Source organism: Crocuta crocuta, unplaced genomic scaffold (genome assembly GCF_008692635.1).
Source record: "Crocuta crocuta isolate KB4526 unplaced genomic scaffold, BGI_CrCroc_1.0 scaffold48, whole genome shotgun sequence".
Classification (NCBI taxonomy): Eukaryota; Metazoa; Chordata; class Mammalia; order Carnivora; family Hyaenidae; genus Crocuta; species Crocuta crocuta.
Genome location: NW_027533089.1, coordinates 13777963 through 13805094, shown reverse-complemented (window position 1 = coordinate 13805094; position 27132 = coordinate 13777963).

Here is a 27132-nt window from a genome sequence, read left to right as displayed (position 1 = left end):
ATTATTTTTACAAAACTTCTGTTGACTTCAGTGGAAGTTCTGCATCTAGAAAGTGGCCTAGGAAATTTATAGTCAGTAACTCAGAGACCAAAGACCTTGAACATCAAGAAAATCTCTTACCCTTATTTATACACACTGTTCTTTATCACAAAGGAAGAGCTGGTACCCATTCCAAGTAACCAATCATTATGCAAGGAATATTCTGACTCACCCAGCATCCTTAATCAGTAAATGCTGTGCCAATGGAAAGAGAGTGGGAAGAAGTCACAGCATCCATTAATAAAAAATGACTGGGGCTTTCTATCAACAGAAGCATCATTAGGAAACGTATGGTAGGAAAATAGTAGGCTGTAGATTTCTGGTGGCAGGGATGGCAATGGAATACTAACATTTATACCCTCTTAACCACTTTGTTTTAAAAGGATGCTGGATTTCAGGTACCTACACATGTGCTTAATACAGCATTTTGCATTTACAATTTCATGCTAAATTTTTGACTACAGTCTCAAAAGACAGGACTGCCTTCTCTGACCCCTTGGCTCTCCCTCCAGCCTCCAAACACAAATATTTCTCCTTCCCCCCCCCCAGTTTTATTGAGATATAACTGACACATCACATTGGATTTAAGGTGTACAATGTAATGATTTAATGTATGTAACTATTACAAGATAATTACCACCATAAGTTTAGCTTAAAAATATGGAATGTTTCATGAATTTGTTTTCACAGGGGCCATGCTAATTTCCTCTATATGTGCTATCAAGGTGAGCACCACTGTTATTTCTAACAGGTAATGGACTGTCATTTCCTGAGCACATCTGCCATGAAGGCATTGGCCAATTCTTGGCAAAAGATAAATCAGAGATGAAAGGGAAGGACCTCAGATTAATCCAACACTTTCTTGAACAGTCTCTTCTTTCTGCTTCACTTCTACTCCCAATCATGAACCCTAGAGTAAATAAAGGAAGTATGATTCACGTTTCCAATAAACTGTGCAATCTGTATCTCAAGAGAGGATGCTTCTTGGTCACACAGTAGACTTATAATTTCAAAGTAACTGTACTGAATTTTGAAAGAAAACAAGGCAGCCATGTTCCATTAACAGAAAGCTTTCTCGAGCGTGTCCCCTGGTAGGTTAAAGGGATCTGAGTCATTCGCTGAGGGTGAAGGGAGAAAATTAAGTTCATGTAAAACACCTAAAAATCCTAATAGAGGGATAAGCTAACACTACAAAAGTCCTCACTACTGTACAATTTTTCAAGTATCACTAATGCATGTCACCAGTGGATTAACTAATAGTATTCTGCTTTAATGGCATCTCTGCCCTATCATTAACCCAAGCATGGTCCATAAAGTTACTCAAATATCAATAAATGAGCTTACTACAGTTTATGTGATTTCCCGTTCCATCAGTTCTATAAGAATAACAGCATCAAATTCCTCACGCAGGCTCAGTTGTATGGACCTGAAGGTTAGAGACTGGATAATATCAATGGTTACTCAAAATGAATTCAAATTCCCATTGTGTCAGTACTCCATGACTTATTCTATGATTTGCTTTCAAAAGATCATGGTTCTGATCCTAATTCTGCATAGAATATGAACTTATAATATTCCACTATTAATCCTATATTCTACCATCAGATGGAATCTGGATAGACAATGTTTCAATCCACTACCCAGTCTATACTGGAAATTATACTGGATTTGATAAGAAGTAGCTGGAATATACCACCCACCCACTCACCTCACAAAAAATCCTATTAATCCAATCTTGTACTGGAAGTCCAGGATTTATCTCACTATTATAGAAAAACTCATTTTGCTTATAGCACCAACATGGCCAAAGGACTTCAAGATGCTAGAAGAAAGTATCTGGTCAAATAAATAGGTATTCAAACAGCCTACTCATTTTGCTGTACGGAAAATGAACTAACTGAGCCTAATGTACACCAAATGAGATTTGGAAGCACATTCCAATTCACTTCATTCTGTATCAGGAGTGAGCAGGATTTGATTTCCCTGCTTCCACCTTTAATCTCTACAGTGTATTCTCAACAAAATGGCCAAAGCAATTGTTTTAAGATATGCATCCAATCATGTCCTTCCTCTACTCCAAAGCTGTCCCTATCTCCCACTCTATAAGAGTACAAGCCAAAGCTCTGACAGTGGTCTATAGGCATTATGCAATCTGTCCTCTCTGATCAATTCCTACTCCCACCCTGCTCACTTTACACCAGTTCCACCAGACACACTGTTTCTCAACCATGTCCAGCATATCTGCACCCCAGGACCTTTGCACTCTCCATCCCTCTAACCAGAACATTCCTCCCCTCGATATCCACATGACTCATTACACTATCTCCTACAAATCTTTGTTCAACAGCCACCATCTCAACAGGCAACTCTGTCCTACTTATTTAAAATTATTTCATCCCCTCTCCCCACACTCCCAATTACCCCTTATGCTATTCTGTTTTTTTCCTCCATAGCACTCATCACCTTCTAACATTCTATATAGTTTAGATATTTACGCTGTTTATGGTCTCTCTTCCTTCCACAAGGAAAAGTTTTAGTCCATTTTGTTCACTACTGAACACATGGTAGGTGCTTAATATTATTAATTGAATAAAAAAATCCCAAAGTTGCTGAACATGGCACAGATCTAACACACTGAAATTTTATACACGTTTTACTTAAACTTGTTAAACTCTGGAGGCCTCAGTTTTCTCATCTATAAAATGGAACAGTTATAGTATCTAACACTTAGCTGTTGGAAGATTAAGGGAGAAAATAACTGGAAAGTATTTAAGAAAATGCTTTGTAAATTGATTATTTTGATTAGACTGAGAATAATAAAAGCAAGAATAATAGAAACAATACCTAACATTTATACAAACATTTACACTTTATGAAAGACAGAATCGTTTTCATTAGATCCTCTCAGGATCCTCCCAGATTCACTCCAGGAAAATATTAATAACTGGGTTCTCAGTGTCTCTGCCTTGGCAATATTAGGGATATAGCCAACCACAAGGCTATTCAGGACGGAAGCAGGATTCAAACTGAAGTCCTCGGAGTCCAAGCCCTGAGCTCTCTCCCTACTATCAGAGAAAGGACAGATCACTTCCAGCTCAAAACTCTAACAGACTGATAGGTCTCTGAAATGATCATTTTTGTTTAGATGTTCTTTATTGAGTCTGGAGATCTGCATAAAAAGCAGCTTAGATGAGGCAGGAATTATCAGCATCCAGTACTCTCTTCAAGCACTAAAAGTCGAGACTCAACCACTGGAAAATATCTTCTCACTGCTGATCATTGATTCAGTCACGTAAGTGCAATCTAGAATACTCTGATTATCTAAATGTTTCCCAACATGGATTAGTTTTTATTTTTTTAGGGAAGATTCCCAACTCCTGGCTCAGCACTGTGTATATGGTTAATGTCTATTAAATTCTTAATGAATAAATGAATGAGTTCAAAGCAAATGGGTGTGTTTATTGGTATTGTTTACATCATCTTCCAAAAACATTTTCCTCCCTTCACTACCCCTAACATAGAGAACAAGTAGATGTCCGGCATCAAGCCCTGCCCCATCCTCCACAACTGGGTTAATTGGCAAACCAGTTCCCCAAAATGCTGTGCACAAAAGAATATGCCTTTAGAAAATGTTGAGTTAAACAAATTCAAACAAGCTTTCTCACTACAGAACTTCTCAGAGCCTTTACTACACTAATGCACATCGCACATCCTCAAAACTTACATAGTGACTACAGCATTTTGCAAATTTATTGGATCATGCATCCCACTGGAAACAAAACTCTTTGCATGGCATTTCTCTCAAGTCATGCTTTCCAGAGCACATGTGTATCTAAAACAAATGCACTCAGGTCTTCAAAGGCAGAATCCATAAAAAATTCAAATGGAACATGAAGAATATGAAGAGGTCAAGGAGAGTTTACATTTATTGCAAAGCTAGATCCCCCACAGGGTAATTTATGTAGATTTACTGTTTACTTTCTATTAAGCCTAATACTGGGTTTGTGTAAGTTCACAAATCCTGGACAACCATTACACTGGGGCATGTGCTTAAGGACTGATGTTTATTTCACGGATTTTTTTTAAAGAAGGACCTGGTTCAGGGGGTTGTAGGGGAGGCCTTACACAACCTCAGGACTTTAAGGAGAAGGCCAAAGGTCCTCATAGTCAAAGCAGTGAATCTGATGACTGGAAGGAAAACAAAGGATGCTCCTGACCTACTGGTCTTAGTGCAGGGTCTCCTGGCCCAGGCAAATACAATTTCTATCTAAAGGCAAATGTTATCCAAAGACACTCACCAGTTATAGCATCTTACTTAATTTACCAGATAAGATTAAATAAACCTAACAAGGCACTGAGGACAGAAGCCAAAGAAATTATATACTTAGAGGCCAAGAAGAAGATGGTTGGGTATGTCAAGGGAGGACAGTTGTACTTGGGCTCCTTGAAGGAGGTGAGGGGAAATCTTACCAGATGAAGGATCCAACAAAATGGGAATGAACCATGAATTCCACGTTGTCCACTTTATACTTTAGCCTCATGGTGGCCATGATAACAGATCTTAAGTACTGGAGTTTTCATCGGAAGACCAGAGACCTAAACCTGGCTGTGCAGGTATTGCTGGCTGGAGATACAATGATACATGGGAAGTGAGGTCTAGAAAGGACACTGGACTTAGCAAATATGAGAAGCTACTGATAGTAAGAGGTCCCCAAAGCCAGCCATAGGCATTCAAAGTCAAAACAACACAAAGCAGCCTTTCATCTGGTTCATCCAGAAATGCCCATTTCCCCCTCTTTCTCCACTCCAGCCCATCCACCATCCTTAGCCTTTGCCCCTGAATGAGGAAGGGATAAAAACTAGTCTGACTATCTCCATTGCTAGGACAGATTTTCCTATGGATATTAATACATACTGTATTTGTCACTATAGCTCTAGGTCTTATATTTTTTCAAGCCATAGAAACTTACAGACTATTTGAATAATATACAGGTGTTCTCCAAACATACATGGTTTATGATTCATTAATGAAATTACTTGACCTTGAGAATTAGTCTCTTTATGGAGAGTCTTCCCTAAACTTCAAATCTGCAATTGCACACCCGAGTCCAATTCCTTTGTTCTCCACATTCCCATTATGCTCCTTCCTCCAGGCTTTTATACATGCCCCGTAGAGGCCTTCTCTTCAGGAGATCCCTGTTAAGTACAGCTTCCTGAGGCAAAGGCATTCTCTTAGGGCACCTCGTTTTGGAAGGTTTTAATGAGTGGCTTTAACACAAGTTAACCCTGACCCCTGAATAAGGCTACGCATTGCTGAGGGAGGACACTGCTCCCAGATGAGCAGGACACACCACTGATCAACATGGCAGGTCCTCACCCCCCTCAGCCTTGCCCACCTTTCCCGAAATCAGAGCCACTGAAATCAGCTCTTCCTTTGTCTTAAGAAGATCTAGTTCCCCCTGGATCTTTTCCAGGATAAAACCCACTCATTTCTTTGACTCACAATGTCCTCCTGAAAACTAAGTAATGAAAGCAGATGCTCTAACTCAGACACATATTTTCCCATTCAAACATTTATCACTGCTTCCCACCCAAAGCTGAAGCATTATTTGCTGGGAAATTCACTCGCTCTACAGTTCATGGAGAGGTTGGTCAGGCTGTTCTCATGGGTTCCATAACTATAACTTTCAATTAATCCAAAACATTGTTTTATAAAGCCTCGTGTGCTCTATTTTGACTCCTATAGAATATCCAAAGAAAAACAGATAGGCTTTTCTGAGTATCCTCAGAAAAATACTAGCTGGCTAGTATTCATACCACTTAAAGACAATGACAATGATGACGACAAAAAAGATAGTCCTTTTCTTGGAAGAAAAACCTGCTACTGGGAGATTACTCTCATTGGCCAGTCATGAATTAATAGGTTTTTTTTTTTAATGTTTTTATTTATTTCTAGGAGAGAGAGAGACAGCATGAGCAGGGGAGGGTCAGAGAGAGAGGGAGTCATAGACTGAAACAGGCTCCAGGCTCCAAGCTGGCAGTCAGCACAGAGCCCGACGCGGGGCTCGAACCCACGAACCACGAGATCATGACCCAAGTGAAAGTTGGACACTTAACCGACTAAGCCACCCAGGTGCCCCATAATAGGTTTTAATTAGATACCTAACTGACACCCATAAAGGCAAAAATCTGAAGAAAATTATCCTTCATATTCCTCCTCCTTCTTCCTCCCCCAGGATGTGGAGAAAGTCATTTCCACTTGTTTCCATAAACCAACAGGCCCTATACCTTGAACATGACCCTATTTATAAGTGCATCATCTGGTACAGACCCAAATGTTCAGTGTTAAAGAACCCAAAGTGCAGACTGTTATAATAATCTTGCATGTATTATTGAATGGTTTATTCCAAAAAATAACTAAAATTAATTAAAAAGACTCACATCCAGGATTTCATGAGACTGCGCTTTATCCTCCATGGCACGCACAAACTTTTTTTTTTTTTTTTTTTTAAGAAATTGCGGGAAGTGTCAAGACCCTTACTTGTTACAATTTAATTTTCTGCTGCTAAGGCAATTACAGTTCAATGAATGATGATTCCAACACATCGAAGTTTTCATTACTCTTTGCTTAATTTGTCAGTTAATGCCTCTGAGTTCTATGGTTTCCCCGGCAGTCTTAACTTGCCATTAAAAACCTGTCAAGGAAACAACCTTCTGATTCCAGCGGGTTTAAAGAGTATATATCCTTTCATTGTTAAGAAAGTTAGAACTCACTCCGCAACCAAAATATTCATACTCTAGGATTCCACAGTTAGGAAAGGCTGCAGTAATTCTGGATTAGTGTTTTTTAATACAACAGCACTGCAATAAATATCAGAAATAAGAGTTCATGCTTAAGATACTATATATCATAAGAATGTTACTTTCTATCAATGTTTCTTAGTGGTTTATGGTTACCTGATAAATGTTGGACTTTTACATTCCTCTCCATGTCCCAAGCATCTATTACATTTACACATTTTATACTTCTCTAATATTTTTGCAATACATTTTCCTGAATCGGCTGATGACATTTAATAGAATGTTTAAGACACAATATAAAACCTTAAATGTGTTTGCTTATTCTGGGGGAAAAATGTGCACATAGATTGGATTTCAAATTAAAACCTACGATGGTGTACCCAACATTTTTGCTTCTGCTGTACATATTAAAATATGACTAAATGCTTCTTATGCAATACTGCAGTATCCGTACAAATAACAAGCTCTCACACTTACAAGCAAGCTAGATGATTAAGGAGCTATTAATGAAGGGAAACAAAACCAAAGTGCTGGGATGTAATAGTCCATGAAATTCTTATTGGTAGAAAGAAAATCTGCAGTAAATAAATATTAACCTAAATGCTACAGAAAACATAAAGCAAACAGAAAAAAATGTATTCTTTAAACTAAAATATAGGTTAAAAATTGCTGACAATGTAAGGAAGGTCTATTTGCATACCACAGGGCTCCATCTGCTGTGGAAAATATAAGCTGCAAGAATGATTTAATATTTAATAGAAGTAGTAGCCACTGTTAATTATAATTTGCACATTTACAAATCAGCACTGATAGCAATACAAATTATGAAATATAAGGGTGTTCTGCTGGATACTAGGGAAAATAAGATGACAGACAAAGTTAATGGAGTATCCCTAACCACAGCTCTGTCAGAACACATCAGAGAACTAATCCAGTTACAAAGAGCCTGCAATGGAAAATCTATTTAAAATATTAAAATGCTGTTTGGTAAAAGCTTTTTCATAGTGCATTTTACTTAAACAGTTGCTTATTGCTCATGGGTCATTAGCTATACACCCAGATGCATTCTGCAAACCACCATTTAAAAGAATAGTAGAAATTAAATAAGAAATATATTTCTGCAGTATTTTTTTTTCTTGATATATAGAAAGAGTTTGCTGAATATCTAGTCTGGAGATGGAAAAAATAGTGTGTGGCCACAACATAAGTGGAAAGCTGCAGAATTAAGCACTACATTTTGCCCACATTGAGCCATAAAATTCAACACAACTTTTCCCTCTAGACCTGATCTTATTCCCATTTATACTTAGATGCTAATAGTGATGATACAAATCGACTCTTATTTAGTAAGAAGACAGAAATTACCATTGATTTTTTCATTAATCTTCTATTTCACCTCATTTCTCTCATCATCATAGAATATGGATTAGTGGTGGAAGCATTTTATGCACAATGTTTTAATAGTAACTTTTGTTCTCTAAATCATGAATACTGCTAATTTTAGCCTCTAGAATCCCTAATTTATGAAATTGATCCTTACCCAAACACCTTCAATTTACTATGATTAGGAAATCCTTGCTCCATGACCATTATTTCTTAACATATACTAAAGATGTTTCTGCATCTTGAAAAAAAATGTAGAACAAAGGCTATCCCAAGCATAGGCTACACAAGCATAGGGTTTTAAATACATAAGCCTAAGCAAGCCAGACTGTTATAGATCACATATAAATGTCAAATTGAATGCTGTCACAGTGTATTAGGAAATATTAGCACATATTTAAGGCTATTTAAAGTACATTAGCAAGGTATGTGTTGGGTATAGGCAGAGGTCAAAAACTGGTAGTTTCTGAGTCTGATACTTTTAGGGGATGTTTTCCTGGTCATCTTCTTTTTTTAAACATTAATCTGAAATCTTTCAGACAGTGTGCCCATAACCTCTTCTGGTCTTACTTTTAGCAAGTGCATACCTTTGCATTACTACATTGACCTCTGTATTATTTCTGGCTTAAAGAATTATTTTTACTTATCTATTAATATGCTATTTTATCTGTTCTTGGATGTATCAGATGTATTTTTCCTCACCTAATACATCTAAGATATGTATTAACAGCTATAACCCAGTAAAGGACCCATGAGATATGGACTTTCTTAAGTTGGGACCTCAAAGGTGCTACAGCACTACTAAGAAGACATTAACAACATCTGCATACTAGCAATAGAAATGTTTCAAAAAGAGAAGAAAAATATAAAGATATATGAAAAATAAACAGGATACTATACAAAACTGGCCAGAGATGAAAACTAAATAAAATATTTTGAATACACACACACACTCACTGAATTTTAAAAGTTAGTGGAAGAGAATTCTGCTTCTGATACTGGTAAACTAGATATTTCAGATCATTTCCCTAGTTTAAAATAACTAATAAATATGGACATAATGTTTTAAGTAATATGTCTGAATTCATAGGAAATACAACAAGAAAGGAAAGAATTATGAAGTCAAAATTCAGAAGAAGATAAACAGCCAGAGTAATCAATCTACACTGAAGTGTAGTTTCCCCTACGGCTGTCTGTATTTTCAGAACAAAGAGTTGAGAATGAAGCTGAGCAGAGATCTTAACAGACCTATGAGGCTAGATGGAAAGAAATTCTAGCCCAGAACCTGCCAAGTGGGGAGGGACTGGAAAATCTCCTAGGCTTGAGAACAAAGGTGAACAAAACATAAACCAGTCTCAAATGATCTAAAGCCCTATTGGAATTAAAGTAAACCTTGATTATTAATGGCCTTAGCCACCTGTCAGAAACAAACACATGTCCTCTGGTGGAAAATAACATCACCCTCAGTGTCAAGTTATCTCTAGGTTTTTTTTTTTGATATGCAGCGATTAGGATTTAGCAACAAAAGCAAAAATAGTAACCAAGCATATAATTAAGCAAGATAATGTAATCAAAACTTAAGAGAAATAATAGAACATAGAAGCAGATCCACAGAATCTGAATTCTGTGTTCTCATTCTCACCTAGCAACTTAAAAATAACTATGCTTATTATGTTCATATAAATAAAAAATAAGATTAACAACTGTAGCACAGAATGTAAACTATAAAAATGGAAATTTCAGAAATAAAAATATAATCATTGTACTTAAGAATTTCATGTCTAAAGTTAACTGCAGGACAGAATTAGAGGGACTACTAGTGATTTAGAAGACACAAATATATCCAAGATATATTGGAAAATATATCAATATGTCAACAGAAATAACAATAAACAAAAATACATTAATACAACATATCCAGGATAAAGCACAGAGAAGAAATAGTGTGAAAAACAGAAGAGATCTAAGAAATATGGTCAATGCGGTTAACAGGCTTAATCTATGTCTACTTAAAGTCCCAGAAGAGTTGACAGAAGGAAGTTGAAATGTTATTTGAGGCGACAATAATTGAGAATGTTTTAAAACGGTTGACATTAAGCCATATTTCAAAAAGTACTATAAACTTCAAGAGAGATAGATATTAAAAATATCATGTCCAAGCTTTCCCTAGATCCTGTAAGCAGCTAGAGAAAAAAGATACTCACCTTCAAATGAACATCACTGAGACTAATAGCTGACGTTCCCACAAAACCAACAAAAGATCAAAACCAGAAGACAATGGAAATGCTGAAATGCTGAAACAAAATACCTGCTACCATAAAATGTTATACCCAATGGAAAGAGTTATCAAAAATGAAAACTAAATAAAGTCATTTTCAGCAAACAAAAAATGAAGGCCTAAACTAAATACAAATGTATTTACAAAATGGTATTCTTTAGGAAGAAAAATACAAAATGGTATTCTTTAGGAAGAAAAATAAAAGATTCCATAGTAATGGGGAAAAAAAACATTCTAAATGCCTAAGTTGAGAAATATGCTAGATTCATGGATAAAATAGCTTAACATAGTTAAAATAGTTTTCCTCTAAAGCATCTTAGAGGCAATAATATCCTACTCAAAATCCAAACAAGATACTTGAGAAATTTAACAATTCTAAAATGTATTATGGGCAAAAAGCTAAGAACAGCCAAAACATTCCCAAAATGAGTGGTGGCAAGGTCAAAGGACAATATTACTACCAAAAATCAAAGTTTATTATTAAGCTGTATTAAACCAATCATGTGTTTGGAAAAATATACAAAAATTAATCAAAAATATAATAGAAGGCCATGAGCCAAGCGTTCCCCTGGATCTGTCTCCTGCCGCCACCTGCTCTGTGCTTGGACAGAGCAGCCCCAGGACCCCTCCTTCCAGCCTCCCACCACCCTGCAACCTCCTTTCCAGTCCCAACCTTGGGAACCATCTTCTGGGCCACCCTCTGCCTCCAGGGCCAGACCAGAGACGCGGTGTTCTGCACTTAGCTCCTCCAGCGGATCAACCACGAGCCCCCAGGCCGGTCAGGATGCCTCCCCCCGCGTGGACGCCGCCCAGCCGCCCACCGCCTGGTCAACAGGCACCCGCGGGTTCGCGCACCCACCTCTCTCCCGCTTCTCTTCCCACCGCCGGGATGTGGCTCCGGAGCGCGGCCCGCTCCTCGAGAGCTGGTGGAGGTGAAGCCAGACGGCCTCCCTTGCAGATGCAGAGCCAGGGCGGCGGCCGGCCTCTTCCGGGACGTGCAGGAGCAGAAGCCGTCCCAGGAAGAGCGGGGTAAAGCCCTGAACGCCACGCAAGCCGCCAGGGGCCTGGAGCAGACCCTGAACCCGGCCCTTGATCTGCGCGCCTGGGTTCCGCCCGCGCAGGCGCGCGTCTCTGGGGCTTCGGGCAGAACCGCTGCGGGGTCAGCAGGTGAAGCTCATCCAGAAGATAGAGACCAGCTGCCCCACCTGGGAGGGGGGCAGCCCGAGGCTGGGGTGGGCGGGCGTCGCTTCCCAACGCCCATCCTCCCGCCCGATGAGGAGCCTCTGGAGCCCAGCAGGCTTTGAGGGGCCTCTCTGGCACCTCCCTGGTGTCAGGACCTCTGGCTGGGGCTCTCCCTGCAGCCCTAGGCAGGTTTTTGACCACCACGGAGCCTTCTCCCAGGCCTGGACCAGGTGGAAACAATAAAGCTTTTTGCCAGATCTAAAGAAAGAGTCCAGAAACAGGTGAACATATACCCACATGTGACTGACATTGCAGATAATCGAGAAAAGAAAAAAGTAGTCAATAATTTGTACTGGGAAAATTGATTATCCATTTGGAAAAAATAAAATTGGATCTCTATATTATACAAAAGTATATTCTAGGTTGATTATATATATACACACATATACATATTTATATATAAAGCAAATCTTTCAAAATTTTAAAAGAAATGTCAGGGAATAACTTTATCACCACTGGTAGAGAAGGATAAATTTGCCAATGTTAATATTAAGAAATGATTTCCTCATCAGAACATATTAACTATAGGCTGACTTTCAGAAGTCAGTGACCTGTCTTTACTCATTCCATATTTGAGCTGTATTTACCAAAATTATTTCAGTATGTTTCCACAACTGCTTTTTTCCCATTGTATATCTTATTTTACAATGTTTTGTGTTGCCCCCCTTTTTTTAATTTTAATTTTTATACATTTTTTAATGTTTATTTTTGAGAGAGAGACAGAGCGCATGTAGGGGGGGGCAGAGAGAGAGGGAGACACGAAATCTGAAGCAGGCTCCAGGCTCTGCGTTGTCAGCCCAGAGCCCAACGCAGGGCTTGAACACACCAACCATGCGATCATGACCTGAGCTAAAGTCTGATTTTTGACCCCCTGAGCTACCCAGATGCCCCATTGCCTACTTTTTTTGGTTAACCTGTTATGTGCCAGTGTTACCTGCCTTGCACTAAACAAGGCTTTTACCAGAGATGGGCATAATTTTAATGACTTGGTATCTAACACTCAATTTTTTTAAAAAAACAGTTAACTTTGTTACTTAATGAATTATTAACATATATCCCGCATCCAAAAAAATAATAATTAGGAAAACACTTCATTAAAATGATTAAAACAACCATAAACTTAGAGAAGACATTGGTAACATATGTAACCAAAAAAGTTTACTCTCCCTGATATATTTAAAAACTGAGCAAATCAATAAAGGACAAATAACCCCAAAAAATGAGCAAAAGACATAAATAGGTAATTCGCAGTAAAGAGCACAAAAATGGTGAATAAATATTTGAAAAGATGCACCATTGCATTAGCAACCAATGAAAGACAAATTAAGGGTTCAATGTGATGTAATTTTATCTCCATTAGAAGAGCAAAGATTAAAAAGCCTGACAGTATTGAACAATATGAAGTAAGCAACAGTGGTATATAGAATTTTTTAAAAACTTAAATCACTGGTATCAAGTCTGCTGAAGTTTTAAAAAATATATAATATGTTTCAATAAAATCGCCAGCCCCAAAGGCTGCCAATTTATTGTTTATTGTCATTGTTTGACTGCACCAAATCCCTAGGATTTTTTGGTGGTCTTCCAGCAGATGCTATTCTGAATGAGTCAGTGCTAATGCAGTAATTTAAAACAATTCTGTGTGCCAAGTAATAAATTGTAACTATGTCGTTTGAACTTCAACTTTATTCAGCCAGTGGTAAACAAGTTTGCCTGAATTTTTTCCATGGATTTACAAAAACAACCGTTTGAGGTGTATAGGGTAGTGGAGAACATGTATTTCATTTCATCTGTTAAATAACATTGAATAATTTAAAGCTTCTTTGTAGGCAACAAAAATGAGTTACAAAATTTAAAAAGTATTATTTCTATAAAAATTATAAAATTATCAGCTAAGCTTAAAGAATGGGCCTCAGAAAAAAGGTTGATATTTTGGGCAGTGTTAAATGGATCACAGCAATTACTTGGCTCCTTGCTTGGATTCACTGTCTTGAAATACAGTATCAAAACCACCAAAAAAAAAAAAAAAAAAAAAAAAAAAATACCAAAACCAAAACCAAAAAACACCACTTTAAGTCTTTTGAAAAATGATAGACTTGGTGATTCTGCATATTAGTGGCCTTAGTTTTTTCATCTGCTAAGTAAAGATATCACTTCATTGTTTTCCCATAGTTATTATGAAGACAAATTAATAACTTGGCAAATATAAAGTACCGTGTGTATACTAAGTATTAGTATTTGTTGAATAAAATGCCTTAACTAGAAGCCCAATAACTAGGTGGTTTTTTTTTTAATCTACTCCACACTAGGCAATATGACAATTAACTATTTCAAAAGGATCTGTGGAATGTATTACTGGTTCCCTTTTCACTTTGGGACTAAAAGGAAGTAAAGGATTCCATTATTGGCATAAATCAATTCAAAACAACATCTAAGATATCTACTAAAATTTTTCTTATGTTCTTAGGATAATATACATTCTTTACAGCACAGTAGAAAAAAATATTCTATATTCTTTCCTCTCCTTCCTTCCCCATAATTCTATCATTGACCTATTACTCTAATCAGTACATTGTTCAACTTCCTCTACTAAGAGAAGACAAAAATTAAGGCTTTTTTGGACTAAGCAAGGAAAGAAAGCTTATAGATAATTTCACCTAGCTCTCCACTCACACAGGATTCCATGTAATTACATCTCCAACAAATGACCATCTACCTAACCCTCAGTGAAAGGACACTTACTGTGTAAATGATGGAAACTACCTCAGTTATTTCTAGAATAACAAATTGAAAATTCTCTGATTTGAGTCCAAATTCACCTCACTAGAATCTGTATTTGTTCTTGCTGTATCTGCCCTCTGAAACAAAACAGAGCAAACCTATTCACTGTTTCATGATCTTCCAAAATTTTGAAGTAGTTTTTCAGATTTTTTTTTATAGTCATCTCTTGTCTAGTTTCTATGTGAAACATCACAAGTGGTACTGTCAGAGCATGCTCTAGTTTGTATGTAACCTTCTGAGCAAAAGTGACGCAGAATTGGACGTTCAACAGTACATGTGGTTTAGCTAATGCTGTTTTTAGAGAGATGCTTGCCCCCATGATCTTTTTCCACTGATGTGGTATTTGGTTAGTGTTTTTAGCAGCAGTGTCACCGCAAGTCACATGGGCAGCTACAACTAAAGAACTTTTCGAACCTGTCAAGGCATTTTTCCCTGATACTAACTTCATGAATTTTTTGAAACTAAGTTCATTTTATTTATTATTTTTGACTCAGGAGTTTCATACTTCCATATTCACATTGAACCTTGATGTAATATGCTGTCTAATAAGATTCTGTTCCACTTTCTATAATTTAGATAAACCAGCCTTATATGACTTTATCCAAGCATTGATGAATAAGACAGGGTTAAAGACAGAGTCCTAACACATATTCCTGGAAAATTCTATTCACTTTGACACAGCCCTAGTTTATTCATAATCTCAAAAATTACCCTTTAATCCATCTAACCAGCATGTGACCTACATTTTTCAACTAATCTAGATGAATATCCTGATTGTTTTTGCCAGTTAATTCCTAAAATCAAGATGTCCTTTATTTATGAGAGTTCTTACACCTGTTACTACTAACAATAAATATTCCTTAAATGTGTACTAGTTTTTCTATGAGGCCTTCCCTGTTAAACCAGGCTTCAGTTCTGTGCCATATAATTTGTCACTTAATTATTGGCTGCTGTATGACCAGAAGCCTTCATGTTTTACTTATCTTTGCACTCTTGATTCCTTCGCAGTATTTATGTTTAGTTTAATTTAATGTAATTTAGGAAGAAGAAAATAAGAAGGCAAGCAGCCACGAGAAAAGAAAGGAAAGAAGGAAAGGAAGGAAGGATGGAAGAAAAGAAGGAAGGAAGGAAGGAGTAAGGAATAAAGGAAAGAAGGAAGGAAGGAAGAAAGGAAGGGAGGAATAAGGAAATAAGGAAGAAAAGGGAGAAAGGGTAGAGTTTCATCTCTTAATCTAGATTATTAAGCTCTGAAAAGTAAGAAACCACTCCTTGTGCACTGTTTCTCTCCCTACGGTACTCATCTCAATCTTGAATCCACAGTCAGAAATCTACATCCCACGTAAGGACTAAGAACAAACCTTTAGAGACCATGGAGGCTAGAACTGATATCATCTATGGATTGATATAAGTGGATACAAGGGGATAATAAGAAAAAGTTCAATGAATTAAAGTATTACAGCAGGTTGTTAGAAGATGTGCAAACCTACAAGGCAGTGAAATAGCTCTCTAGGTATCCTGAAACAGTTTTGACAGAACTGAGAGCATATTGACTCAATCTGTAAGATACTCAGCTGCTGACACAGAGGAAAAGAAAAGGTTACTCCTGCAGATTGATTAGCTAGTAGGTTCTATACCTGGTGAATGAAAAGAGGTATTAATGAGCCCAAAGTAGAAGGAAACCTCTTTCCTGGAGTTAAAGTTGGGGAGAAAGGTCAATGGAGGAAATGAGGTGAACCAGGAAGGCCAATCAATTGCAGGTCACAGTGGATCAATTATAGCCCCATCTGCAAGACTCCCAACCGGAAACTCAGAGTCAGCTGTATCTCCTCTTTCTCCCTCACTCCCCTATAGGTCCCAAGACCCATCAATTTTAATCCTGAAATCAGTCCTTTCCTCCCTATTCATACTGCTGCTGCCTTAATTTAGGCTTCATTTCTTGCTTAAAAATTATTAATGGTCTTTTAACTAATCTCCATGACTTCAGGCTCACTCTCTTATCCTAAATGCTGGAAGGATTATCCTGTAAATCACAAAACTGCTCATGTCACATTCCTAGATAAAGTCCTTTGATGGTTCCTAAATTACCGACTAGATACACTTTTTGGCATGGCTTTGAAGATCCTTCATTATCAGACTTCAAAATATTTTTCCAACATCACTCCACCATTCTCTAACACACACTATACTTTAGTCACCACAAGTGATTTCCTGAGCTTCTATAACTCTTGCCTTTGCTAAAGCTTCTCCCTCTGCCTGGAAATCCTTTTCTCCTTTCTCCACCTGATATACTTCTATTATCAATTAGGACTAAGTAAGTTCTTTTCAAAGATTTTCCCACTTCCTAAACTTCTTTTCCAAACACAGATTCTTTCTTCCATCTCAATACTTCCATACTACATCCCTCATGCATCTTATTTTGTATCTATCTATTGTCAGTACCCAAAGGTTCTCAGTAAATGCTGAATGAATGAATGAATGAGTAATTCATAAAACAGGTTCACTAGTGAGAAGTACAATTTGACAATAAAGGAAACGATGATATCTATTCTCTCAGCTATTACTTTTAGTCTACTCTTACATGGAGTCTTATAAATCTCCCTAAAACAACTCAACATGTTCAATCAGAATATATATACATATACATAATAGAATATATATATCTAAAAAATTGTATGATAATACATATTTATCATTTTTCATTCATAATTTTTATCATTCTGAAATATTCAAATATGCAGCAAGCCTACCCCATCTACCCATCGCAAAAATGTTTGTACCAGGCACTGTTCTAGGCACTGGGATTATACTGGGGAATAAGACAATAGAGGTACTGTGTAAATTTTACATTGTAGTTGCAGTAGCATTGACAGGCAATAAGTAAATAAAAAAACAATCTTAGATTGTAGTAACAGGCTAAACACAACAGGATAATGTGATAAAGTGGCTAGGCAAGGGTATGGTTAGGAAAGTACTTTCCAAAGATTTGAAATTTGAGTAGAGGCTTTGATAACCAGATGAAGTCAGCCATGAAAAAATTCAGCAATAGGTATCTCAGGCTGAGGGAACAAAGGCAAAATCTTTGAGGAGGCAATAACCTTGCATTTGAAGTTGAGAAGTTGACTGGTTGGTGCTCAGTAGAAGGTGAACAGGAAGTTGAGGAGTACACAGAGGCCATAGAGTATAGGAGTTTTTAAGCCATGAGGAGAATAATTTTAGTGAGAGGGGACACCTTGGAGATTCCATGGTAGGTCATCCAATTTGTGACTAACAAAACTATAATAAATATACCTTTAACATGTTCTCTGACTTCCATTCCATGGCCTTAATTCAAACTCTCATTATATCTTGCCTGAACTATTGCAATAGCCTCCACTGGTCTCCCTGACACCAGGTTATCCCTACATTAGCCTGTATTACTGTCAGAGTTTCTTTTGCAATAAAACAATGCAATCAACTTACACACTGCTTACAAACCTGTGAACTGTCCCCATGTTCACCCATTTTCCAGTCTTTTAATTTTTTTTATCTTCTTGACATGATAGATGTCATTTGAGGACAAAACACACTTCCTTGAGTGTACAAAAGACTTTGATGACCAAAAACATGTCAAACAGTACCATGAAGCAATAACATTTGTTAAGGTTTATATGGTAGTGTTAAACACCTTCCTACTGAAGCTGAGCCTAGAGTTTAGAATTATCTTCCCTGCCAAAGTTAAAACCAAAATGTATACAAAGGTCTTGGAATTATATAAAACCTGGCATGGTATGCCTGTGCTCTGATCACTACAATATTGTCATTAGTAACAAAAACATCTCTTAGCAGTGCTCTTGCTTATATTAACAAAGGACATGCAGATACACTACTCATAATGTCTTCAGTTGACTTTGCCTAACTCTTTATTTAAAATACATACTCTTTCAAGTTTATAGATTGATTCATGTTGACAAATATATGAAACCACCACCCCAAATAAGGTATAGAACACTTCTATTGCCCCAGAAAGTATTCTTGTACCCCTTCCCAGTCTGTTGTCCCAAACCACCACCCCAGGAAACCACTGATGTGCTTCTGTCTCTACAGATTAGTTTTCCTCTAGAATTTCATGTAAATAGTCATACAGTGTGTGCGTGCACACATGCGGTGTTTGTATAGGTACGTGAGTTATTTGCTCAGCATAATGGTTTTGAACTTCATTCATATTACTGCATGAGTCAATAATTAGTCCCTTTTTATTTCATGGTAGGTTGGTTAATTGGTTTAACCAATGAACATGTGCACATTTCTAGTTTGGAGCAAAGGAGAAGGAGAAGGAGAAGAAGAAGAGAGGAAGAAGAGGAAGAGGAAGAGGAGGAGGAGGAAAAGGTGGAGGATGAGGAGGAGGAAGAAGCAGCTACTATAAGCATTTGTATACATGTCTTTGTGTGTTTCTGTTCTATCTAGAAATGTCTCCATTTCTATTGAATAAAAACCTAAGAGTTGAATTTCTGTGTTAAGTGAATGTGTTTTACAAGAAATTAACAAACTGTATTCCAAAGTAGTTGTACCACTTTCTATTCCCATTAGCAATATATGACAATTCTGATTGCTCCATACACTTGCCATTCAAGTAGGTAGAGGTACCCACTGTGATGTTCATTTACATTTCCCTAATAATTAAGGATCTTGAACATTATTTGATGTGTTTTTTGGCATTTTGTATATCTTCTTTTGTCTGAAGTATTCTCATATGTTTTTCTTATTTTAAAATGGCCTTAACTTGTTAATATTGAATTTAAAGCATTTTTTATGTCTTCTGCATGTAAGTCCTTTAGCAGTTATATGTATTGAAAATATATTCTCCTAGTCAACACCTTGCCTTTTCATTTTCTAAATGGTGTCTAAAAAAATTTTTTTTAATGTTTATTTGTTTTTCAGAGAGTGAGGAGGAAAGGGGCAAAGAGAGAGGGAGACAGAGAATGCCAAGCAGGCTCCAGGCTATCAGTGCAAAGCTCAACATGGGGCTCGAATTTACAAACCGTGAGATCATGACCTAAGCCAAAGTCAGACACTCAACCGATTGAGCTACCCAGGCTCCCCTTTAATGGTGTCTTATAGAGTGATGTTTTTAGTTTTGATAAAGTCTAATTCATCACTTTTCTTTTAGTTTATATTTTTAGTGTTCTATATAAGAAATCTTTTCTTATCTCTAGGTGGTGAATATTTTTCTCTTCTGGTTTTTCTAGAAGATTCACAATTTTAGCTTTTATGTTTAGGCTATGACTTATTTTGTTACATCTTTTCTTCTACATTTGGATTTAACTTTCTTTTTCACTTCTAGTCTCTTAAGGTGAAATTTTGGATCACTGAATTTAAACCTTTTTTCTTTTCTAATATGCTCATCTAAAGCTATAAATATCCCTTGAGGCATGGTTTTAGCTGCTATAAATTTCCTTCAAAGTACTACTTTAGGTGAAAATTTGATACATTGCATTTTCATAATCACTTAGTTCAAGTTATTATATAGTTCCCTTTTAATTGCTTACTTGACCCATTATTAGTTGGAAGCATGTTGTTTAATTTACAAGTGTGTCATGATTTTCCAGATATCTCTGTTATTAATATCTAAGTTAATTCTGTTATGGTAAGAAACAAAAAGACAGTGTTTGATTTAAATCTTTTAAATATGTGTAGCTCCAGAATAGCACTTGAAAGGGATTTGTATATTACTGTTGTTGAGTACAATATTCTACAAATGTCAATGAGGTCAGTAGGTTGGTTGATATTGTTTTTCAGGATTTCTACATTACTGATTTTCTGTCTAGTTGCTCCATCAATTGCTGAAAGAAATGTTGAAAACTCCAATTATTATTGTGGATTTTTTTTCTATTTTTACCTTTCAGTTCTATCAGGTTTTCTCTATGTATTTTGTAACTGTTATTAAATGCATACACATATAAAATTGTTTTATGTAATCAACTGACCCTTTTAATATTTCTCTATGTCTATCCATTAATATTTTGAGTCCCAGTGTCTGCATTGTCTGATATGAATAAAGCCACTTCAGATTTGTTATGCTATTTTCATGGTGTAATTTTTCTATTACTTTACTTTAACTTACTAGTGTATTCCTTTAAAAAAAAAAAAGGTCATTTATTTATTTTGAGAGAGTAGGGAAACGGGTAGAAGTAAAGAGAAAGGGAATCCCAAGAAGGCTCTGTGCTGTCAGCATGGAGCCCAATGTCTGGCTTGATCTCACAAACTATGAGATCCAGACCTGAACAGAAATCAAAGGTCAGACACTCAACTGACTGAACAACCCAGGGACCCCTTTCCTTGTATATTTCTTATAAATGGCAATTAGTCATCCCTTGAATTTTTTATTCAATCTAATCATCTTTGCCTTTCAATAGATCTGTTTAGGCTATTTATGTTTACTGTAATTTTGATATGGTTGGATTTAAGTCTACCATTTTGCTATTGGTATCTGTACTTTTTTCCTTTTTTTCTTTTAATTCCTTCTTTTGGATAAAGTGGTTTTTCTTCTGAGTATTCCATTTTTTCTCCTCTTTTCATTTATTACATATATCTCTTTGTTTTTTTAGTTGTTGCTCTGAAGTTTACAATATCATCAATTTACCACGATCTACCTTCAAATAATCTTATAGCACAAATAATTTAAGAACCCAGACAGCTGTATGTTTCCATTTTCTGTGTTCCATTTTTCCTGTAATACATGTTATTTCTGTAATTTTTAGACTACCCAATACATTGTTTATTAGAGAAAATTTTAAGGGTATCTGGGTGGCTCAGATGAACATCTCATTCTTGATTTCAGCTCAGGTCATGATCTCAGAGTCATGAGATAGAGCCCTGCACTGAGCCCCACCCCACATTGAGCTCAACACTGAGTATAGAACCTGCTTGAGATTCTCTCTTTCTCCCTCTGCCCATCTCCCCCACTGTCTCTCTAGCTCTTTCCTAAAATAAAAATAAATTAAATAAATTTTTTTAAGAAGGAAAGATTTTAAGTGAAAATCTTTGTATTTACCTGTATATTTATAATTTCTAATAATCTTCATATATCTAATATATCTTTATATAAGTTTGAATTCCCATCTTATATTTTTTCTTCAGCTTGTAAAATTTTCTTTAAAATTTATTGTAAACATATATTCTAGCAATAAATTATTTCTTTATCACTGTCTAAAAAAATGTCTTTTTTAGTCTTTATTTTTGAAAGACATTTTTGCAAGATACTTTTGTTTGATATAGAACACTATGATGTTCATTAATTTTGTTTTGTTTCATTTTGTTATGTTTTTTGGTGGCATTGTTTTCCCAGCATTTTATAAATGTCATTCCTTTAAAAGTAAATATAAAATAAAAATATAAAGATGTCATTCCTTTTCTTCTAGTTTGTGTTCTTTCTCATCATCCATATTTTTGTCTGTGTAGGGTATGTTTTCTTTTATTTATCTACCTACTTATAGATTTTTCTTTATCATTGATTTTCAGCAAGTTTATTATGATGTGCCATGGTGGAAATTTCTTTTATTTTGCTTGAAATTTGTTAGGTTTCTTGGACCTGTGTATTCATAATTTTTTCCAAATCTGGAAAATTTCAGCCATTTTTAAAAATACTATTTCCGTTCCACTCTCCGCCTTTTCTGGGACTCCAATTAAATACATGCAAAATTACTTGACATAGCTCACAGGTCTGAAAGGCTCTATTAATTTTTTGTAGTCTCCAAATTCACTGATATTTTCTTCTTAAGTGATTAACTTGCTCTTAAATCCATCAAGTGAGTTATCTATTTTAGATATTGTATCTTTTTATATCTAGAAGATTCGTTTTTCTTTGTTATGCTTTCCATTTCTCTACTTATTTATGTTCTTATTTCCTTTAAATTATTGATGTAATTATAATCAGTATTTTAATTTCCTTATATTTTAATTCCATCATCTCTTTCATTTCTGGGTCTATTTCTATGGGTATAGTTTATGGTTCTACTGGTACTGCTTATTCATGTCATATATTTTTGGTTGGAATTTGAACAGTGTGAACATTATGGTGTGCAGTATCTGAGTTTTGTTGTTTTCTTTTAAAAGTCATTAGTCTTACTCCTGGTAAGTAGCTAATTTACTTGGAGATCAGCTTGGTTGTTTGGAGGCTTGTTGTTGTTGTTGTCATTGTTCTTAGGACAGGTGTAAAGTAACCTTTAGACGAGGGTTAATTTATTCTTACTCTTAAGGCTTGGGATTTCTGGGATCTTTATCAACCATGTAAGTGTGAAGTCTTTCTACATTAGCTTATTGGATATCAAATGGCTCCCCACCCTGTTGAGCCCTGGGAGTTTTTAAGTTTATACTTCCTTGGTGTTGCTCTTTCCCAGTAATTGTCCTTTGCCAAGCCTGTGGAAGTCTTGCCCTGTCCACATGCAACTATGCAGGTAAAATTCAGCTAACTATTCAGCTAAAAATACAAGGGTACTCCATGCTGGTGTATGAAGCTCTTCCTCTGCATGGCTCCCTAATCTTCAGTCCTCTGTCCTACAAATTCTGACTGCTTCAGCTTACCCAAAATCTAATTTCTGTCTCAGCTCAGGAAGATCAATGTATTCTGCTTGGTTTCTCTTCCCTTTGCTGTGATCTAGTAAATGTTTCAAGAGAGAATGCAGGGTCATCATAGGGCTTGTCTTTTTCGTTTTCTACCTTTCATGGACCTTGTGTGCTGTTTGTAGTCTAATGTCTGAAAAGAGTTCTTTCACATATGTGCCCACTTTTCTGGTTGTTTACTCATTGTTTATGGCAGAAAGGCTAGTCTAGTACCAGTTTCTCCAACATGGCCTAAGGCAGAAATTCAACCATAGACCAAGATAATACATACGGCTCTGAAATGACATCTTACAAAATAAAAACAATTCTCGATCCCACAAATAATAATGCTACATCAGCAAGGGTGACCTGAATCTAAAATAAGCTGTGTGGTAGGTTATGAGTAATTTCTGGCACACCCGCTGCATTTACTTTGCTCTTCCCGATTTTAAGGAAAGCTATCAGAATGCTAGTGAAGAAAAATAATGTTATGGAATGAGCAAAACTGAATCTAATTTTCACTTAACCTGTAACATAACTTGCAATTAATTGTAAAACATCAATGTATCCAAATACTAGTGTTAAGAACTACTATTAATTTAAAGGTAACAACCCAGCTCTAATACTAATAATACTTAACTCTTAAAATCTGGCTTCTAGCAATGTCTTCAGCCTCATCTTTCTCTAGCCTATCATACCTATATCATGTTCCCATCTCAGTGAATTGCACCTCATCCCCAGAATACGTCATACCTGCTCAACTCCACACCTTTACACATGTTCCTTCTTCTCTCTGAAGTGTCTAATCTTTGTTCTGTAAGTCAATCCTTATCCTGCTTTCAAGATCCCCAACCTTGAATTAATAATTAACCTATCATTAAAACATTTATTGAGTGCTTTCTATGTGTCAGGCACTCATGGAACTCTCGACATAGATTAACCCATTTAAAAGTTGCAGTAACATTTTATGCTATCTTTAAAGATAAGGAAATTAAGGCTTGGAGCATTTAAATATTTGCTCAAGCTTACACAGCTAGTAAGGAGGAATCAGCAATATAAATCCAGATCTGTGCTTTTAACCAGTACACTTGTCATTCCCAAATTTTTGTTACATGTTAGAATTATTATATTACCTGGGGGATTTTCAAAAAACTCTCCATATCAATTAAATCAGAATTTCTAGGAGTGTGACTCAGATATTAGCTACTTTTAAAATCCTGCTGGTAATACCAACGTGTAACCAAATTTGAGACTTTGTGTACTACCCTATACTTTTTCTGCAAATGAATTTGGTATCAGTCAATGAAGTCCCATGGGTGTAGCCAAAGCCAAGTTTATATTGGGAGTTATATTGGGAGTTAGCATTTACCAAATGATTACTGCTTATATCACATGGAAGAACATGGAAGAGGTGAAATCAATGGCTCAAAAAATTCACAAACCCGAGCACCAGGCAACCCTTGAGTAATTGAATATCAAAAGTCTACCATTAAAGCAATAATAAAATATGCCTGGCTTGTTATTGTAGTTGGCTGATTCTGTCTAAGTTACTGTTCCCTAGGCATTGCAGGATACCATAAAATAAATAAGAGACATTACAAAATTGCTTTGTAAGTATAAGTACAAAATATAATACTGCTATATTGTTAAGTGCAAGCATTGAGCACTGCACAGTATTAATAACCTTTGAGAGAAAGGGTAGACTCTGGGTTCATGTCAGAGAAATCTACCTTCAACCTATCCATAATTATTGAGGAACATAGCATTTATGTATCAGATAAGACTATGATTCTTTCAAATCCAGTGTCCTAGCTGCCTCCAAGAATAGCCTATGCCCAGTGATTCAGTAGAACTCAACACACATCCACACACACCCACCTGCCCAACCATACACACATTATGTTTCTAGTGACTTGCTTAGAATAGAATTCTTCCCAGGCCCAGCAGGAAACCAGATTCAGGATTAGAAATAATGAAATTTGACTAACCCCCTAAATTTGTTTGTGTATTTACAAATACAAATGTGTCACAACTCTGCCTGTGTTTATCCCCTTATCAAATTCTGAGGTCTGTAGGTTATTTAGTATTACTAGTTTTCAACCAAGATGACACTTTTTAATATCACAGATAATAAGACACTTTTCCTATAGAGGGTAAAATTGCTTTTGAGAAACTTAAGTATTTTTGACTGTTGTTTTGTTTTGTGGAAAAAATATATACCAATGCTCAATAGTATAATAGAATATTTTAAATGCATGCACCTTATCAATATGCATTTAACATCCCCATTTTCCAATTGGGGAATAGATCTGTCAGGTTAGAGTGAAATACATTGCAGTAACAAACAATACCCAAAGTAACGGTGGTCTAAAACAAAGGTTTACTTTTCAGACACACAAGATCCATTGCAGATCAACACTGCAGACTTTAGGTTCATAATCCACACAGATCTGAGCTGAGAGAAGGGCTCTTGAATGATTCTGGCACCAAAACCGAAAGGAAAGAAAGAGCATAGTTGACTACTCCCTGACTCTTTAAGCTCTTGCCCAGAAGTAATTTCTGTTTTCATGTCTTTAGGATAAAGGAGTCAAGAAAATTCTAACCTACCATGTATCCAAAAAGAAAACCAGAAAACTTTGGTAAACAAAACTGGTAACTACCGTAATCTATCCTTCTAATTACTAAAACATTTTATTCATTCTCATTCTTGTATACAAAACAATTTCATATCTACCCAGGAGACACAACTTGAAAATTTCATATGATTACAACAGCATCAAGCCCAAAGCCTAGGATCTTGGAAGAATGCACATTGGTCTTCTTATCCCTCATCATTACTACCTCCAGGAAGGAGATCAAAAGGATACTCAGATCTCTTATCCATGATCTATTGTCCATGGACAAGCCCAAAGTCCTGGGAAGGTGTTTTGAGGGGCCCTGTCTGGAGGTAAGAAATACTCCTTGGGGCACCTGGGTGGCTCAGTCAGTTAAGTGGCCAACTTTAGCTTCGGTCATGATCTCGCGGTTCGTGGGTTTGAGCTCCGTGTTGGGTTCTGTGCTGACAGCTCAGAGCATGGAGCCTGCTTTGGATTCTGTATCTCCCTCTCTTTCTGTTCCTCCCTTGCTTGTGCTCTCTCTTTCTTTTGCTTGCTCACTCTCTCAAAAATAAACATTAAAAAAATTTTTAAAGAAAAAAAATACTCCTTAATGAGGCCCTGATTGCTTCTTATTCACTGTGGTCCTTGGGTTTGTCTTCTGGAAGTTTATTCCTTCCCATTATACTTTATGGCCACATATGAATGGGCATCAGGGAATATCCCCTCCTTTGAAGCTGAGTAGCTTTTTCAACCACTTCTTGACCTCAGACAATTATAACTCCAAGAGTCATTTTAAATCTTGAGGGTTTTTTGTAGGCTTGTCATTTCTTTGGCAGTATAAGATTCTTAAAAACTTAGTAGGCTTTTTATCAATTTAATTCTAGTAATTTTCATATACCAACAATTACAGCTCTTTTCTAGACAGAATTCTGAGATTTGCTATATTCCTTTCCTTTTTTGCCACTCCCTCTTCTCTGGTCTTAATTGCCAATATTTGGGGAATATCAGGTTTCTCCAGGAGATCCAAAACTTCAATATCTTTTCTCTTAGCCCTTTTGTGTCCAACTGAAAGTATGTGTTGGCTAAAACTTGATCTATCCAGAGGGTTTAACAATAGGTGTCCCTTGGAACAATTATAAGAATTTCTCATTCTTATGCTTTCCTGTTTGAATTGGAAACAATTATGCCGGTCTCTGAGTTTTTGGACTCCCTGCTTGCAGAGATACAAAATCTTTCAATAGAATAAGTTCGTCTTTCTTGTAATGCCTTGTCAAACACACCCAATGCAGCCAGCCCTTGCTAGCTGTATTTTAGGTTATTTGTTAGAGCAGTACTCCAGATTCTAGGTACAAATTCTTATGTCAATCAGGTTGGACTAGCTTATGTTAAACTCAAAAACAACTCCAAATCTCAATGGATTATTTGGGGGGGGGGGGG